Raw genomic sequence first — 19,085 nt, forward strand, 5'->3', positions numbered from 1 at the left:
GTATGATACAGAAACGGTATGACAGTATGAAAATCTGGATACTGGACAAACCTTATCTATGTAGATGGTGCACATTCCTACAATTTAATATTTCATTCAGCAAATACAATTTACGCAACAAAATTCAGAGGCAACAGTGTTTGTTTTTTAAGTTTTCAACCTAGGAGCATAATCCAGCATGTTAAAACCCTGTGAGGAGTGAAGACACTGTGGGAGGCTCCAGAAGGAATGGATGCTATCTCTTTGTGCCAGAAAGCAGAGCAGTGTGGGAGTACCTCAGCAGCACAAAGCCTGGGTAAGGACGATCCACTGTCACTGGTACCACTGCATGCAAGGGAACAATGTATTGTCACTGATTTTACTGCATCATGCCAGGAAACAAAAGCTGTTCACTTTTAACACCACTTGGACCCTCAGCTGCAGAATTCACACTCATTACTGATCCTATTTATCTCCGTTTCTGATAATGATCCGCTGGTGTCATTTTCAACTGTAAATCCACACACAAGAAACAACAATAATAAGTCACTTGACAGTGACATACTGTAAGTCATAATACTATCAATATCGTGACATGATTGACACCTGTCATTAACATTATGTCAAATGACAGACAGCTGTCATTTCTTGAGGGCAAATCTAGGTTAGGAAGTTATCTAACTGACTACTTTGATAGGGAGGACATGGAGAGTTCAGCTGCGTCATTGAAGTCTTTGCTTTTGACAGATTGCTGTAACCAAGGCCTACCTTTGTGCCTTCACCGTTTCTACAAGACACCTTTTATGTGTTTGCCCATGATGGTGTGTCTGTGGTAAGTGTGATGGGGCCCTTTTATAGCCTGAGAGACAGACAACAAACACTGTCTGTCTCAATCAGTCACCCTGACCCGGGGCTGTTGTCATGGTAACACACGACCCACACCAGTCACAACAGGCCTGCATCACTCCTCAGTATATATTACAATATTCAAATACAATGACAAATACAATGACTCACATGGCAAGACTATGGTGACCATGGTGATTAAATAAGGTGGTGGGGACCTTCAATGACATAAGCCATCACCAGTAATACATATGGCCCAGTAAGACACATGGCCAAATGTTAGCCAGCACTCTGTGTATTTGCACCTATATATAACCGCTCCATAACCTGTCTACTCTACAGTACTCAGAGAGAGAGCCTTGTGTTTTGATGAGGGCTCGTCTCACACCAACCCTGCTCTGTTCCTCTGGGTCTTATGAATCATTCACTCACCACCAGATCTACACTTAGCTAATTGTCACAAGTTGCAATGTAGAGAACCAGTGATAGACACTCAAGGATAGAGAGACAACAGAGAGAGACAGAGAAGTGTCAATGACGACACCTCGATTTCATATGAATAACTGGAGCTTGCAGATTATTTCCAAACATTGCTCTAAGCCTTGAGCATTGATTCACTGGGGATTTCAGAAGACCTCATTACCATGTACTTTATGAAGACAAAGTGCATTATCTGCTTGTTCACATGTTCATCACTTAGTTTTGCGGAAAAGATTTGGCTCCTATTAAATCAAATCTAAGTTTATTTGTCACGTGTGCCGAATACAACAGGAATACAACAACAAGCTTACCGTGAAATACTTACTTACATGCCCTAACCAACAGTGCAATTTTTAAGTAAAAAATAGATATTAGGTGAACAATAGATAAGCAAAGAAATTAAAACTACAGTAAAAAGACAGTGAAAAATAACAGTAGCGAGGCTATATACAGTAGCGAGGCTATATACAGGCACCACCGGTTAATTAGGCAAATTGAGGTAGTATGTACATGTAGGTATGGTTAAAGTGACTATGCATATATGATAAACAGAGAGTAACAGTAGCGTAAAAAAGGTGTTGGCGGGTGGTGGGACACAATGCAGATTGTCAGGGTAGCCAATGTGCGGGGGCACAAGTTAGTCGGGCTAATTGATGTAGTATGTACATGAATGTATAGTTAAAGTGACTATGCATATATGATAAACAAAGAGCAGCAGCAGTGTAGAAGAGGGGTTTGGGTGGACACACAATGCAAAGAGTCCGGGTAGCCATTTGATTACCTGTTCATGAGTCTTATGGCTTGGGGGTAAAAACTGTTGAGAAGCCTTTTGGTCCTAGACTTGGCGCTCCGGTACCGCTTGCCATGCGGTAGTAGAGAGAACAGTCTATGACTGGGGTGGCTGGGGTCTTTGACAATTTTTAGGGCCTTCCTCTGACACTACCTGGTGTAGAGGTCCTGAATGGCAGGCAGCTTAGCCCCAGTGATGTACCCGGCCGTACGCACTACCCTCTGTAGTGCCTTGCGGTTGGAGGCCGAGCAGTTGCCGTACAAGGCAGTGATGCAACCAGTCAGGCAGGATGCTCTCGATGTTGTAGCTGTAGAACCTTTTGAGGATCTGAGTACCCATACCAAATCTTTTTCGTTTCCTGAGGGGTCTTCCACACCAATCTCGACAAACTTCTGTATGGACCACTCTTTGTGCACGGGGGCATTGTCATGCTGAAACATGACAATGCTAACCAAGGTTGCCAGGTGCACAGTGTTTCCTCTGACACATTGGTGCGGCTGGCTTTCGGGTTGGATGCGCGCTGTCTTAAGAATCAGTGCGGCTTGGTTGGGTTGTGTATCGGAGGACGCATGACCTTCAACCTTCGTCCCTCCCGAGCCCGTACGGGAGTTGTAGCGATGAGACAAGATAGTAGCCACTAAAACAATTGGATACCACAAAATTGAGGAGAAAAAGGGGTAAAAATGTTGTTTAAAAAAAAAAAAAATTAATTGTCCTGTTGGACTGCCAGATTGTGAGGCGGGATTCATCACTCCAGAGAACGCGTTTCTACTCCTCTAGAGTCCAATGGCGGCGAGCTTTACACCAGCGGACGCTTGACATTGCGCATGGTGATATTTGGCTTGTGTGGGGCTGCTCGGCCATGGAAACCCATTTCATGAAGCTCCCGACGATCAGTTATTGTGCTGACGTAGCTCCCAAAGGCAGTTTGGAACTCGGTTCTGCACTCGGCGGTCCTGTTCTGTGAGCTTGTGTGGCCTACCACTTCGCGGCTGAGCCGTTGTTGCTCCTAGACGTTTTGACCGGGCAGCTCTAGTAGGGCAGACAGTTGACGAACTGACTTGTTGGAAAGGAGGCATCCTATGACGGTGCCACGTTCAAAGTCACTGAGCTCCTCAGTAAGGCCATTCAACTGTCAATGTTTGTCTATGGTGATTGCATGGCTGTGTTCTGGATTGTATACACCTGTCAGAAATGGGTGTGGCTGAAATAGCCGAATCCACTCATTTGAATGGGGTGTCCACATACTTTTGTAGATATAGGTTATTTATTACTGCATTGTTGGGAAAGAGCTTGCAAGAAAGGCATTTCACCCTACTTGTGCACATGACAATAAAAATTGAAACTGAAACATAATGTGCTAAATGAATTATGTTGCTCTATATGTTTATAGTGTACCAGAGAACCTTGACACATGACAGTTTCTAAGCAAAATACTGTATTTGGAAGAGCATTGTCTCGCTGGCAGCCATCTGCTGTGAACAATAGCTTATGTTACACCAGGATGCCAGGATGAAATCATGTTTTCTCAAAAATTGTACTCTCAGGCATCTGACATCAATGGTTACTGTATCACCTAGTAGCCTACGATACTAAACTGAAAGTCTCTACTATATTACACTCCATATTGACCCAGCAGGGTGAGTTAATGCCTAGTCTCTTCCTCCATTACATAACTACCACATGCAGACATCAAAGAGCCTTTTATTTCATTCATAATCTCTGTCTGTATCTCCATGCATCCCAGGAATGCCCTTGCCCAGCCTCACCCCTGAATCTCCCACTGGACCAGAGGGCCTGAGCTAACTGTATACTACAACTACAGGCCCTAAAGCCACTACATTAAAAACAAAAGTTGAAGCTGAGTTCAGTCATTTGTTTTGCATTGACCCAGTCTGTGGGCACTTTTTATATGTGTGGGAACTGGATCCACACCCAGGGATACCAGCCCTTTCAGACAGTCCAGTAGTGGGCAGCTATCAAAGGCCATGATGTGTGTGTAGCAGGAGGAAGCCTGTACCTCCCTGTGCTAAGGAAGGCCCATTTGATTTCAGTGTCCCCAAACCAAACACTTTGGTCAAACACAGTCAAACACCCTAACTATATCTAAGGTATCCTGTAGAACATGGATATCAATACAGCCAATAATGAAAACATGTACTCTTCATAGAGAGGAGTTAGAAAAGGCATCCTACAGAAGTGAAAACGCAATTTCACCTAAATGGGCCATTTGAAGCTCCCTGAGGACAATTTCAGCAAATACCTTGTGTCCCAGTGAAACAATGTGACTCCAAAACAATTACAAAACACATTTCTACAGGAAAAGGGAGAATGGTGAGTTACCTTAACATTGCTTGCCCCACAAATCCACACCACGGGGAATAAAACCACAGGTTGATCATTTGTGCTGCTATAGATGGTGTCTTTGTTTGTCTGATCAAGAGGTAAATAGAATGACAAACAGTAGAAGAACTATACAGTAGAGGCATCTGGTTTCTTTACAGCAGCATACAAATGTAATAACCCACATAGAAAAAATATATTCCATGTCTCGTAGGATTTGGTTGGAAATTGCATCCTCAAATTCATATACCAACCAAAGCCCAAAGGGTGTTAACATTGCAGAAGTTAACACTGCATGATCCCAGTGTTGTCACTTGAAAGCACAGGCTATATTTAAGCAATAAGGCCCAAGGGGTTGTGGTATATGGTCAAGTTGCATTATGCCTAAGAACAGCACTTAGCCCTGGTTGTACAGGGAGTGAATTTAATAAATAAACGAACATGGAACAAAACAAGAAACACGAGTAGCGTACAGACATGAAACATATAAACAGAAACAATAACATCTGAGGAAAGAACCAAAGGGAGTGACAGTTATAGGGGAGGTAATCAGGAAGGTGATGGAGTCCAGGTGAGTCTCATGAGGCGCAGGTATGCGTAACAATGGTGACAGGTGTGCGTAATGATAGGAAAACTAGCGACAACGAGCGCCAGAGAGGAGGAGCGGGAGTAGACGTGACACTGGTATATTGGCCATAAACCCCAAACCCCTGAGGTGCCTTATTGCTCCTACAAACTGGTTACCAACATAATTAGAACAGTAAAAATAACAAATGTGTCATAGCCGTGGTATACGTTCTGATATACCACGGCTTTCAGCCAATCAGCATTCAGGGCTCGAACCACCCGTTTTATAATAGCCTATAAGTCCTCTGAGAGTTACAACATGGCTGGATATTTTTTTGGACTATATGTTGACCACTGAGACCAGATGGGAAACAGAAAGGTTCAAATTCAATATACTGGTCATATCTATTATAGTTCAGGGTACTACATCCTTTAGAGGGGACCATAGAGACACTGAGCAAAGACAAGAGGAGTATAATTCAGTTCTGTATGTGGTTAATCTGCCTTCACTTTTCTCTCTGAGGATACAGTATAAACTGATTTAGTTCATTACCAATACACAGTGACAAAGAGCAGAGGACAGAAACGGGGACCTTGAACATCCAGATCATTTTCAAATATCTGTAAGGGGGCGTGTTTGTATCATGCTGTGATATAGAGAAGCAGTACAGAGAACCAGCCCCTTTCTTCCTAGAGAAGTAAATGTTCTCTCCATCTTACAAAACTTGAACAATGCCTCAAGTTTGTGGAGGAGGCCTATCTATCTCACAAATATAACAAACTGTGACACTTTAACAGCAATTTACCAAACCTTTAACAAGTAATAATGTACACTACCCTAAAAATCATAACTGTTTTGTCTGATTTCAAAAGCTTTCCAGTGCGCTTGTGTAGAGAGGAGCAGACAGCTCTCTAAAATCTCTCCCTGTGTCTCTCCCACTCATCCTCTCTTTGAAGCACAGCAACAAGTGCTCACCGTGGGTACTTGACCAATCCGATTATCATTCACTAGACAAATCCTAAATAAGAGATAAAACACGTTCACTCCATTGCCTACTCTAACACAATTCATAATGTTGTTCAATGAAGCGAAAACAGTCCACACAAAAACATAAAGCATATTCTTCAACTCTTTCTGTCCAGAAATAATGATTTACTCCTTGAACCAGTTGGATGTCCCAAAGCATTATGTGAAACCTCCAAACAGAGTCTATTGACATGCTGTCCCTGGTGGTCAGACCAGAACAGAGGGACATAGTGGAGGGTCACCATGGTCACTGCTCCAGGAGACACAAACTCCCCTGCCTTGTCCATATTCATCAATGGATCACACAGCAGATGGACTCTTGAGACTGTGTGTGTGTGTGTGTGTGTGTGTGTATGTGTGAGCATATGTGGGCATGGGCGTGTGTGCATTTTTTATTTATTTTTATTTTACCTTTATTTAACCAGGCAAGTCAGTTAAGAACACATTCTTATTTTCAATGATGGCCTGGGAACAGTGGGTTAACTGCCTGTTCAGGGGCAGAACGACATATTTGTACCTTGTCAGCTCGGGGGTTTGAACTCGCAACCTTCCGGTTACTAGTCCAACGCTCTAACCACTAGGCTACCCTGCCGCCCCCGGCTGAATGATAGAAGCCTACACTGTCAGGGATCCTCCCTTAGGTTCAGTAAAGCATTGCCTCTGGCCAGCCCATTCCAGAGCCACATTGTCACGGAACACCCTCTCTTACGTCAGCCTGAGATAATAATAGTGTGTGAACAGATCAGCACAGCACCCGAATCACATGGTGAAGAGAACCAACAGACTGAATGTCTGATTAACACAGTCACTCCTTCATGGAGCTGTGACCAGACCCACGGCACACTCAAAGTACAGTCAGCCCTCATCTGCTCACTCCTCCTGCTCACTCCTAAATGTGACACTAACCATGGGCTCCCAATACTTACTCCTCTTCCCCTCATTATGGCTCTGTCGGCTCTGCCAGTGCTAGTTTCTTTGCTGATGCTGTGACAGGACGGAAACTGAGAAACTCTCCCATTAGGAGCCTTTTTAAAATAGCTGCCTGGCTATAAAGCCCAGGAAGAACAATGGGCCTGCTAGCTGTGATAGCTGTCTGTCCTGTCTGTCTGTCCTGTCTGTGTGGACACCCCTGCACCGTCCCGCTCCGTCACATCCGTCTCTCCTCTCCTCTACTCTCAGACACAGCTGTAAATCCTGCCTAGAGTCAGGGATTGAATTGCCCCACTTTTCAAAGCTCTGCCATATACATGTCTCAGTCTGCAGCACGGGTCATAAGTCAGCGCTGATACACAGCCAGATCTGGATGGAGGTGAAGCAGGTCCAAATCATTCATGTCACAATGTCCCTGAAGACAGAGAAACAAAGCGCAGACTAGAGTTTAAAACAAACAAGTTAGCAGGGTTTTCTTGAGGGCTAGAAAGCAGCCCGTGATACGGTTAGCCATTGTGGCTGGGACCGTGGATTGTCCCGGGCTTGTGGCTGTCTAGAGCCCTGCTGTTTGTTGTTGTTTTCAATCTTCCCTGCAACCTGCCTTGTCTGGAACTGCGGGGAGTAAGAGCGTAACCTACTTTGCTACCATGACAAAGACCAAAGCCGGCAGGAGCACCGTTGAGGACAGTGGTGTCTCTCTATTACAGGTGAAGGATCATTTAAACTAACAAAAATAATTACACAAGCAGTTGTTACAACAACAACAATATAGCTTCAAGTGTTTTGTCCAAATACTGGTGGAGTCAACTAATAAAAGAATGGACGACCTGACCAGAGAGGTCCAGGACCTGAAGAACAGTTTGCAGATCTCCCAGGGTCAGCTCGATGAGTTTAAACAGGAGACGAGCAAAATGAACACAATCTGTAAATCATTGGGAGAGGACATCAGTTCTGTATGTGAATCCATGATAACAATGACAGAGAAATCAGATTATCTCGAGGGATAATCAAGGTGGAACAACATGGTTGTGGACTGATTGAGGTGGAGCGCACCCACAGAAATGGAAAACCCACCACCGGCCCAGGTGACAGGCCCAGGCCGAAAGAGGTTAAGGACAAGGTAGCTGTTCTGGAAAGAGCCAAGAACTTGAGAGGAGCATACAGTGCCTTTGGAAAGTATTCAGACCACTTTACTTTTTCAAAATTTTGTTGATTAAATAAATTAAATTAAATAAAACATTTTCCTCTGCAATCTACACACAACACCCCATAATGAGAAAGCGAAAACAGATGTTTTAAAATGTATGCAAATATATTAAAAATAAAAAACAGAAATACCTTATTTACATAAGTATTCAGACCCTTTGCTATGAGACTCAAAATTGAGCTCAGGTACATTCTGTTTCCATTGATCATCCTTGAGATGTTTCCACAAATTACCTGTGGTAAATTCAATTGCTTGGACATGATGGAAAGGCACGCACCTGTCTATATAAGGGCCCACAGTTGACAGTGCATGTCAGAGCAAAAACCAAGCCATGAGGTTGGAAGAATTGTCCATACAGCTCCGAGACAGGATTGTGTCGGGGCACAGATCCCCCGGAAGGGTACCAAGACATTTGTGCAGCATTGGTCCGCAAAAACACAGTGGCCTCCATCATTCCTAAATGGAAGAAGTTTGGAACCACCATGACTCTTCCTAGAGCTGACTGCCTGGCCAAACTGAGCAATCGGGGGAGAAGGGCGTTGGTCAAGGGGATGACCAAGAACCTGATGTTCACTCTGACAGAGCTCTAGAGTTCCTCTGTGGAGATGGGAGAACTCTCCAGAAGGACAACAATCTCTGCAGTACACCACCAATCAGGCCTTTATGGTAGAGTGGCCAGAAGGAAGTCACTCCTCAGTAAAAGTTACATGACAGCCTGCTTGGAGTTTGCCAAGAAGAACCTAAAGACTCTCAGACCATGAGAAACAAGATTTTCTGGCCTGAATTCCAAGTGTCACGTCTGGAGGAAACCTGGCACCATCCCTACGGTGAAGCATGGTGGTGGCAGCATCATGCTGTGCTGTGTGGATGTTTTCAGCGGCAGAGACTGGGAGACAGGATCGAGGTAAAGATGAACAGAGCAAAGTACAGAGAGATCCATGATGAAAACCTGCTCCAGAGAGCTCAGGACCTCAGACTGGTGCGAAGGTTCACCTTCCAATAGGACAACGACCCTAAGCACACAGCCTAGACAACGCAGGAGTGGCTTCAGGACAAGTCTGAATGTCCTTGAGCGGCCCAGCCAGATGCCGGACATGAACCTGATCGAACATCTCTGGAGAGACCTAATAATAGCTGTGCAGCAACACTCCCCATCTAACCTGGCAGAGCTTGAAAGGATCTGCTGAAAAATAATAGGAGTAACTTTCCAAATACAGGTGTTCAAAGCTTGTAGCGTCATACCCAAGAATACTCAAGGCTGTAATCGTTGCCAAAGGTGCTTCAACAAAGTACTGAGTAAAGGGTCTGAATACTTATGTAAATGTGATATTTCAGATATTTTTATAAATAGCGAAAAAATGGGTATTGTGTGTACATTGATGAGAGGAAAAAAATATTTCATGAATTTTAGAATTTGGCTGTAATTGGAAAAAAAATGGAAAAGACAAGGGGTCTGAATACTTTTCTGAATGCACAGTATATCTTCCTCAATGAGGACTATCACGAAGCTCTGCGCCAGAAGAGGAAAGAACTTATCCCAGCCATGAAAGCTGCCAGAGCGCGTGGGGACATTGCTTACATCCGCTATGACAGGCTCATTGTCTACCCTCCCTCCCAAAAGCCTGGAAGGGATGAGAGAGCCAAGCCAATGGATTTGTAGTTTCAATCCTGCAGCACACACACATACTTATTTACACACACCAACTGATTAATGGACTGCTGAATGTATATTTTTTTCTCTTGCTTTGTTTGCTCTTTTCCATATTATGATAAGCTACCCAGGAAAGGGCTGAAAATAGCCCATTTTAATATATGTAGCCTTAGAAATTAGGTTCATGAAATCAATCATTTGCTAACATCAGATAACATTCATAATTAGCCATTTCTGAGACTCACTTAGATAATTCATTTGATGATACATCAGTAGCAGTACAGGGAAATAACGCCTATCGAAGAGAAAGGAATGCTTATGGGGGAAGTGTTACTGTATATATTCAGAGCCAAATCCCTGTAATGCTTAAAAAATATCTTATGTCAAGTTATATTGAAGTGTTGTGGTTGAAGGTTCACTTGGAACATCAAAAACCTTCTCTTTTGGGGTGTTGGTATTAGGCCACAAAGTGCTAACAGTCAGTATCTAAATAATATGTGTGAAATACCAGAGAGGTATTTGATTTGGATTTGATTTGATTTGAAATGCTTGATAGTATCACGTTTCAGCTAAGACTCAGGTAAGACCGTGTTGAAGTAACAATGTTCATTACAACAACAGGGGCAGGCAAACGACAGGTCAAGGCAGGCAGGGGTTGGTCATCCAGAGTAGGGACAAAGGCACCCGACGGCAGGCAGGCTCAGAGTCAGGACAGGCAATGGTCAAAACTAGGAGGGCGAGAAAAGGGAGACTGGGGAAAAGCAGGAGCTGAGAAACAAAACGTTGGTTGACTTGACAAACCATACGAACTGGCAACAGACAAACAGATACTGTATGTGAGAGGTCTACTTTCTTGGGGATCTGAATATTGACTGGTTTCATCAAGCTGTCCACTTAAGAGGAAGCTTATCATTGTAACCACTGCCTGTAATCTGTTTCAGGTTATTAATCAACCTACCAGGGTGTCTACAAACACTACAAGAACAAGATCCTCCACATGTATTGATCACATGTTTACTAATACTGTAGAACTTTGATCTAAAGCTGTATCCATACCCATTGGATGCAGTGACCACAGTATAGTGGCTATATCCAAGAAAGACAAAGTTCCAAAACCTGGGCCTAAAAGAGTGTATAAAGCTAAAATAGTGTATAAGAGATCATACAAAAGATTTTGCAGTGACTCTTATGTGGATGATGTCAAAAATGTGATTGATGTGATTAATAATGAGCATCCAGACATTGCACTTGATGAATTTATGAAATTGCTTCTTCCAATTATTTATAAACATGCACCTGTTAAGAAACTGACTGTAAGACCTTCTTAAGGCTAGGGGGCAGTATTCGGAAGTTCGGATGACTGACGTGCCTAAAGTAAACTGCCTGTTACTCAGGCCCAGAAGCTAGGATATGCATATAATTGGTAGCATTGGATAGAAAACACTCTGAAGTTTCTAAAACTGTTAGAGACACAGTCAACTTAGTGTATGTAAACTTCTGACCCACTGGAATTGTGATACAGTGAATTATAAGTGAAATAATCTGTCTGTAAACAATTGTTGTACAAATTACTTGTGTCATGCACAAAGTAGATATCCTAACCGACTTGCCAAAACTATAGTTTGTTAACAAGACATTTGTGGAGTGGTTGAAAAACGAGTTTTAATGGCTCCAACCTAAGTGTATGCAAACTTCCGACTTCAACTATACGTTATGGTTTTTCAACATCTGCCATATCGTGGATTCAGAGCTATCTTTCTAATATAACTTTTCTTTAATGGAAGCTTCTCTAATGTCACACATGTAAAGTGTGGTGTACCGCAGGGCAGCTCTCTAGACCCTCTACCATTTTCTTTTTTGACCAATGAACTGCTACTGGCATTAAACAAAGTATGTGTGTCCATCTACACTGATCATTCAACCATATACAGTGGGGAGAACAAGTATTTGATACACTTCTGATTTTGCAAGTTTTCCTACTTACAAAGCATGTAGAGGTCTGTAATTGTTATCATATGTACACTTCAACTGTGAGAGACGGAATCTAAAAACAAAAATCCAGAAAATCACATTGTATGATTTTAAATTTTCATGTCGAAACAACCTTAGACTTTATTCTGTAGCAGAAGGTGCAGAAAAAGACTCTATGCACAAATTTGTGACGGGTCTATTCAAAGAAATACTTGAAGACGACATTGACCTGGGAATCAAGAGACTACACCGAGCTCTGGCCTCAAAACCTTCCAGCGACGTCCCACCAAGATCCATAGTACTACGGTTCCTAAAATTCTCCATCAAAGAGAAAGTCTTACGTGCAGCCAGGAAAAAGCCTGTTAACTTCCAAGGCCAACGAGTGTTCTTTGATCATGACTACGCGGGTGAGATACTTAAAGAGAAAGGTATTCGCTTCCAAAAACCATTCCCGGCAAAAATGCAGGTATTTCTGGATAATGGCCAGGTTACATACGAGCATGCAGACGAGGCGGCTGAGGACCTGAAGTCAAGGGCATCCCAGTGGAGTATACCACAAGAAGAAAGGCGCCTTCACCGGCGGAAAGACTAGAGCAGGCCATCCCATAGATCGTTGTCGGCGAGCAGAGTCACAGAAAAAGAAGGAAATCACCTCATTGAGAGGACGTTCACATCCGAGAGAGACTCAGGCATTTCCAACAAGAAGGTGGAAGACACTAATCGGATTTAACAGACTTAATAGTTACTGCGAGCTGTTAGGACATATTGATTGGGTTGTTATGGTTGACATTGCAATAGGTAAAATGTCTTCCATATTTTCCCCCAATGCTGAGCAAGGGTGAGTAGCCAAAAGTATGTGTTCTTTATGGACACATTATGTATGGTCACGTTAATAACATTTCTTTTAGCTAATGATTAATAACACATTGACAACGAGGTGACAGAAGGGCATATCAAGGGTAGGATTCATGATATGCACGCATGACCTATATAGTTTTCACTTGTAATTAACCGAAGTGTATATGTGACGAAATAGGCAACCTTGTTTGTGAATGCATTACGCATTTTCATATCTGAGTGAGGGGTCCCTCCAGCGGACAGGCTCATCCCCTCAAACTCCAGAGGCAAGAGACAGTCCTCTGACATGGGAGTCCAATTAAAGCCCTTTTGTGGGGAAAAAAATAATTCTGATTGGATCCCGTGGGTTTATTTATTTAAATTGACTGATTTCCTTATACGAACTGTAACTAAGCTAAATGTTTGAAATTGTTGCGTGTTGCGTTCATAATTTTGTTCAGTATAGATTCAATGGTTGTAAAGATGGGGAGTGGGTTGTCCGTAACAAAGACATGCTCCAAAAAGCAAGACACTTTTGTATTATCTTGATTATTGTCCAGTCGTGTGGTCGAGTGCTGCAAGGAAAGACCTAGTAAAGCTGAAGCTGGCCCCGAACAGAGCGGCACGTCTTGCTCTTCATTGTAATTATAAGGCTGATATAAATACTATGCATGATGGTCTCTTATGGCTAAGAGTTGAGGAAAGACTGACTGCATCACGTCTTCTTTTTATAAGAAACGTTAGTGTTGAAAATTAAAAATTGTTTGCATAGTCAACTTACACCAGTGGGGACTCCCCAGAAGAGGAAGAGGAGGATCATGCTTCTCAGTGAATTTCATAAAAATAAAAATAGTGAAACATTAAAAAGTTTTAGATAAAACTATACTTACACAGTGGGGCAAACAAGTATTTAGTCAGCTACCAATTGTGCAAGTTCTCCCACTTAAAAAGATGAGAGAGGCCTGTAATTTCATCATAGGTACACTTGAACTATGACAGACAAACTGAGAAAAGAAATCCAGAAAATCACATTGTAGGATTTTTAATGAATTTATTTGCAAATTATGGTGGAAAATAATTATTTGGTCACCTACAAACAAGCAAGATTTCTGGCTCTCACAGACCTGTAACTTCTTCTTTAAGAGGCTGCTCTGTCCTCCACTCGTTACCTGTATTAATGGCACCTGTTTGAACTTGTTATCAGTATAAAAGACACCTGTCCACGACCTTCAAACAGTCACACTCCAAACTCCACAAGGACGGCCGGGGTGTTAAGCATGTCCCAGTTTAGGTCACCTAACAGTACGAGGCCTGAAGATAGATGGGGGGAAATCAATTCACATATGGTGTCCAGGGCACAGCTGGGGGCAGAAGGTGGTCTTTAAGAAGCAGCAACGGTGAGAGACTTGTTTCTGGAAAGGTGGATTTTTTTAAGTAGAAGCTTGAATTGTTTGTGCACAGACCTGGATAGTATGACAGAACTCTGCAGGCTATCTCTGCAGTAGATTGCAACTTCGCCCCCTTCGGAAGTTCTATCTTGTCGGAAAATGTTATAGTTACGGATGGAAATTTCAGCATTTTTGGTGGCCTTCCTAAGCCCGGATTCAGACACGGCTAGGACATCCGGGTTGGCAGAGTGTGCTAAAGCAGTGAATAAAACAAACTTAGGGAGGAGGCTTCTAATGTTAACATGCATGAAACCAAGGCTTTTACGGTTACAGAAGTCAACAAATGAGAGCGCCTAGGGAATGGGAGTGGAGATAGACGCTGCAGGGTCTGGATTAACCTCCACATCACCAGAGGAACAGAGGAGGAGTTGGATAAGGGTACGGCTAAAGGCTATAAGAACTGGTCGTCTAGTGCGTTCGGAACAGAGAGTAAAAGTAGCAGGTTTCTTTGCGTGGAAGAATAGATTCAAGGCATAATTTTCCGACAAGGGTATGGTCAAATGTGAATACAGTGGAGGTAAACCTAGGGATTGAGTGACGATGAGAGAGGTTTTGTCTCTAGAGACAACATTTAAACCAGGTGAGGTCACTGCATGTGTGGGAGGTAGAACAAAATGGCTAGCTAAGGCATAGAGAGCAATGTGTTCTGCACTGAAGTCCACAAGCGAAGGGAAAAGGTCAGAGAAGGAGAGTGCATAGATTTTTTAATTTTACCTTTATTTAACTAGGCAAGTCAGTTAAGAACAAATTCTTTTTTTCAATGACGGCCTAGGAACAGTGGGTTAACTGCCTGTTCAGGGGGAGAATGACAGATTTGTACCTTGGGGATTTGAACTTGCAACTTTCCGGTTACTAGTTCAACGCTCTAACCACTAGGCTACCCTGCCTTCCAGATAGATGCAGGAAGGAATTATAAATACAACAAGCTGTTTGTATGTGTCTCGTATGAAAGTGAACTGTGTTTGCATGTGATCAGGTGTGTATTCATAGCACCGATTCGGCTGAAAAACACAACGGGGATAAACATACCTAAATTTGTCCAATAGAAACTCTTGGACTAATGTTGTTGGACTAATGATTATACCCTAGGTCAGCTAGATTCAGGCAAGAGTGTGCAATGTGGTATTGAATGTGTCACTGTCTGTCATATTGATTACTCAAAATTCTCTCGACCTGTGCACCTACTTTTGTACATTTTCCTTCGTAGGCTAGGTTATAGCAACCTCATGATGGGTACAGGGACAATTTGAGTATCATGTAGTAGCCTAACCGATGTTGCATTGAGCTAGGTGAATGGAATATGAATGACAGTCATCCAATATGCTGTAATAGAAATAAGGCCATGTTCATAAAAAAATGTAGCATCCTCCCTCATCTTAAACGGCACCGACCGCCACTGACTTACACACAGCTCTGACACACACACTTACCCCACCAGAAATGCCACCAGGGGTCTTTTCACAGTCCCCAAATACAGAAAAAAATCAAGAAAGCGTACAGTATTATATCCTGTAGAGCCATTATTGCATGGAACTCCCTTCCATCTCATATTGCTCAAATGAACAGCAAACCTGGTTAAAAAAAAAGGATAAAGCAACACCTCAAAGCACAATGACTCTCCCCTATTTGACCTAGATAGTTTGTGTGTATGTTCTGATATGTAGGCTACTTGTGCCTTTTTAAATGGATGTAGTTCTGTCCTTGAGTTGTTCTTGTCTATTAATGTATTGTGTCATGTTTTATGTTTTGTGTGGACCCCAGGAAAAGTAGCTGATGCTTTCGCAAAATATTGTCAGTGTATTCTGGCATCTGTAGATCTTAAATCTAGCAATTATTCTAGTAATCTGAAGCTCAAGTCAAGGTTACAGAAATGGATGTAATCAGACACAATTAAATACTGTGAATTATATGGATGAACTCACTCTTTCCAGTGTGAGTGTGGCATGACACTGTGACACAGAGCAGTGACACACTCAGAGCAGTGCCATTGTCACAGTGAGGCCTGTGAGGGAGGAGCTCAGTGTCTTGTGTTCTCAGTCTAATAGAGGGGCTGCGTGCCACCAGGACCAAGGTGCCAATTAATACCATTACACATGGGGGGATTCTTGTCTTCTCTTCTACATGGTGCTGGGGACGTTTCCACTTGTAACCAGGCCTAAGATTAGCAACATTGTATTTGCATTTAAATCACTACAGTCCACAGCTGGCCGATAACAGGCGTTAGGCATGATTGGCAATCCATTTACCCTCCCACTCACATTCACTGCACTAATCAGGTCTTTTTTAATCTACTGCTATAGTGTGGTAGGCAAATCTGCACTTCCTGTGTTTACCTTGTATTAAGCTTACACAAACACACAACCCACTGTGTACAAACTGGTTGAATCAACATTGTTTCAATGTAATTTGCAACATATTGTGACGTGGAATCTACAGTATGTGGAAAATACACTATATATGCAAAAGTATGTGAACATACCAAATTAGTGGATTTGGCTATTTCAGCCACATCCATTGCTGACAGGTGTATAAAATCGAGCACACAGCCATGCAATCTCCATAGACAAACAATGACAGTAAAATGGCCTTACTGAAGAGGTCAGTGACTTTTAACGTGGCACTGTCCTTAAGATGCTACCTTTCCAACAAGTCATTTCATCAAATTTTTACCCAGCTAGAGCTGTCGCGGTCAACTGGAAGTTCTGTTATTGTGAAGTGGAAACGTCTCGGAGCAACAACGACTCAGCCGCAAAGTGATAGGCCACACACGCTTACAGAATGGGAGTGCTGAAGCGTAGCGCTCCATTCGTCAGGAGCTTCTTAAAATGGGTTTCCATGGCTGAGCAGCCGCACACAAGCCTAAGATCACCATGCGCAATGACAAGCATCCGCTGGAGTGGTGTAAAGCTCGCCGTCATTGGATTCTGGTGCAGTGGAAACCCATTCTCTGGAGTGATGAATGACGCTTCACCATCTGACTGTTAGGTGGAGGAGGAAGAATGGAGAGGGGTTGTTTTTCATGGTTGGGGGGAAAGGCCCTTTCCTGTTTCAGCATAACAATGCCCCTGTGCGAAAAGCGAGGTTCATACAGAAATGGTTTGTGTGGAAGAACTTGACTAGCTTGCACAGAGCCCTGACCTCAACCCCATCGAACACCTTTGGGATGAATTGGAACGCCGACTGCGAGCCAGGCCTAATTGCCCAACATCAGCGGCCAACCTCACTAGTGCTCGTGTGGCTGAATGGAAGTCCACGCAGCGATGTTCCAACATCTAATGGAAAGCCTTCCCAGAGGAGTGGAGACTGTTATAGCAGCAAAGGGGGACCAACTCCATATTAATGCCCATGATTTTGGAATGAGATGTTCGACGAACACATGTGTCCACATACTTTTGGTAATGTTGTGCACATTGAATTTGCAAAAAGTCCTCAATTGTTGTTTTCAGGGGGAAATTTCAACCACATAATTGTATCATCATGGTAACCAATATTCATCATAGACAAACCTTGTATAAAATATGTTCAATTTGTACCTTTAAAACAACGTCAGATCATCAACATTATATCCACTATCAGCAGGATTTAAACCAAAACCAGCGTTGCTTAGCTTTGATATGTGTCAATGACTATAACCAATGTGCTATTGTCAGAACTATTATTGAGAGATGTCTTAATAGATTCACTGTTGCTTTTGAATTCATTCCAAAGGATAGGTTTAACATTGCAAATGAAATGTAACCATACTCTCTCTATAAGTCATATATCACTCATAATACTATTTAGGCCTATGTAGCATTTGCGAAGTTATCAACCAACAGCTATTGTTTAATTTCAACTAAAAATAGACAATACATATAAGCCTAAGGTTTCAATCTTTGGTTGATGTCAAATGTAATCTTAAAGATAATACTGAATATGTTGGATTCACATCTCCATTTCAACCAAGAATCGAAGTTAAAGAATAAGACTAAATCAAATCAAACTTTATTTAAAGTGCATTTAAAGTTAGATTTTAGTCCCTTTCTTTAACTTCGTTAAATTCTTTAACTTTTTGTAGTAACTAAAAAAGTATTAATCAAATCCAAATATTTTATATTTGAGTTTCTTCAAATAGCCACCCTTTGCCTTGATGACAGCTTTGCACACTCTTGGCATTCTCTCAACCAGCTTCATGAAGTAGTCACCTGGAATACATTTAAATGAACAGGTGTGCCTTCTAATGCATTTGAGCCAATCAGTTGTGTTGTGACAAGGTATGGTGGGGGTGGGGGGTTACAGAACATAGCTCTATGTGGTACAAGACCAAGTCCATATTATGGCAAGAACAGCTCAAATAAGCAAAGAAATATAACACTCCATCATTACTTTAAGACATGAAGGTCAGTGACCACGGTCAAAGTCAAGAACTTTGAAAGTTTCTTCAAGTGCAGTTGCAAAAACCACCAAGCGCTATGATGAAACTGGCTCTCATGTGGACCACCACAGGAATGGAAAACCCAGAGTTACCTCTGATGCAGAGGATAAGTTCATTAGAGTTACCAGCCTAAGAAATTGCAGCCCAAATAAATGCTTGACAGAGTTCAAGTAACAGAAACATCTTAACATCAACTGTTCAGAGGAGACTGTGTGAATCAGGTCTTCATGGTCGAATTTCTGCAAAGAAGTCACTACTACACGACATCAATAAGAAGAAGAGACTTGCTTGTGCCAAGAAGCATGAGCAATGGACATTAGACCGGTGGAAGTCCGTGGTCACTGACCTTCATGTCTTAAAGTAATGATGGAGTGTTATATCTCTTTGCTTATTTGAGCTGTTCTTGCCATAATATGGACTTGGTCTTGTACCACATAGAGCTATGTTCTGCAACGAAAACAAGCGGACTCTCCTTCACTGCAAGCCGAGGTGAGTAAAACATTTAAACGTGTTAACCCTCGCAAGGCTGCAGGCCCAGACGGCATCCCCAGCCGCGCCCTCAGAGCATGCGCAGACCAGCTGGCCGGTGTGTTTA

General features: G+C 42.6%; 1 protein-coding gene across 1 annotated transcript in view; it reads right to left on the bottom strand.

The window, feature by feature from the left end:
• The window catches only part of LOC115108739 (probable voltage-dependent R-type calcium channel subunit alpha-1E), a 164,141-nt gene that overhangs the window by 81,353 nt on the left and 63,703 nt on the right, over positions 1-19,085 (bottom strand). The gene's annotated exons all lie outside the window — the stretch shown is intronic.

This window comes from Oncorhynchus nerka, linkage group LG24 (genome assembly GCF_034236695.1).
Source record: "Oncorhynchus nerka isolate Pitt River linkage group LG24, Oner_Uvic_2.0, whole genome shotgun sequence".
NCBI lineage: Eukaryota > Metazoa > Chordata > Actinopteri > Salmoniformes > Salmonidae > Oncorhynchus > Oncorhynchus nerka.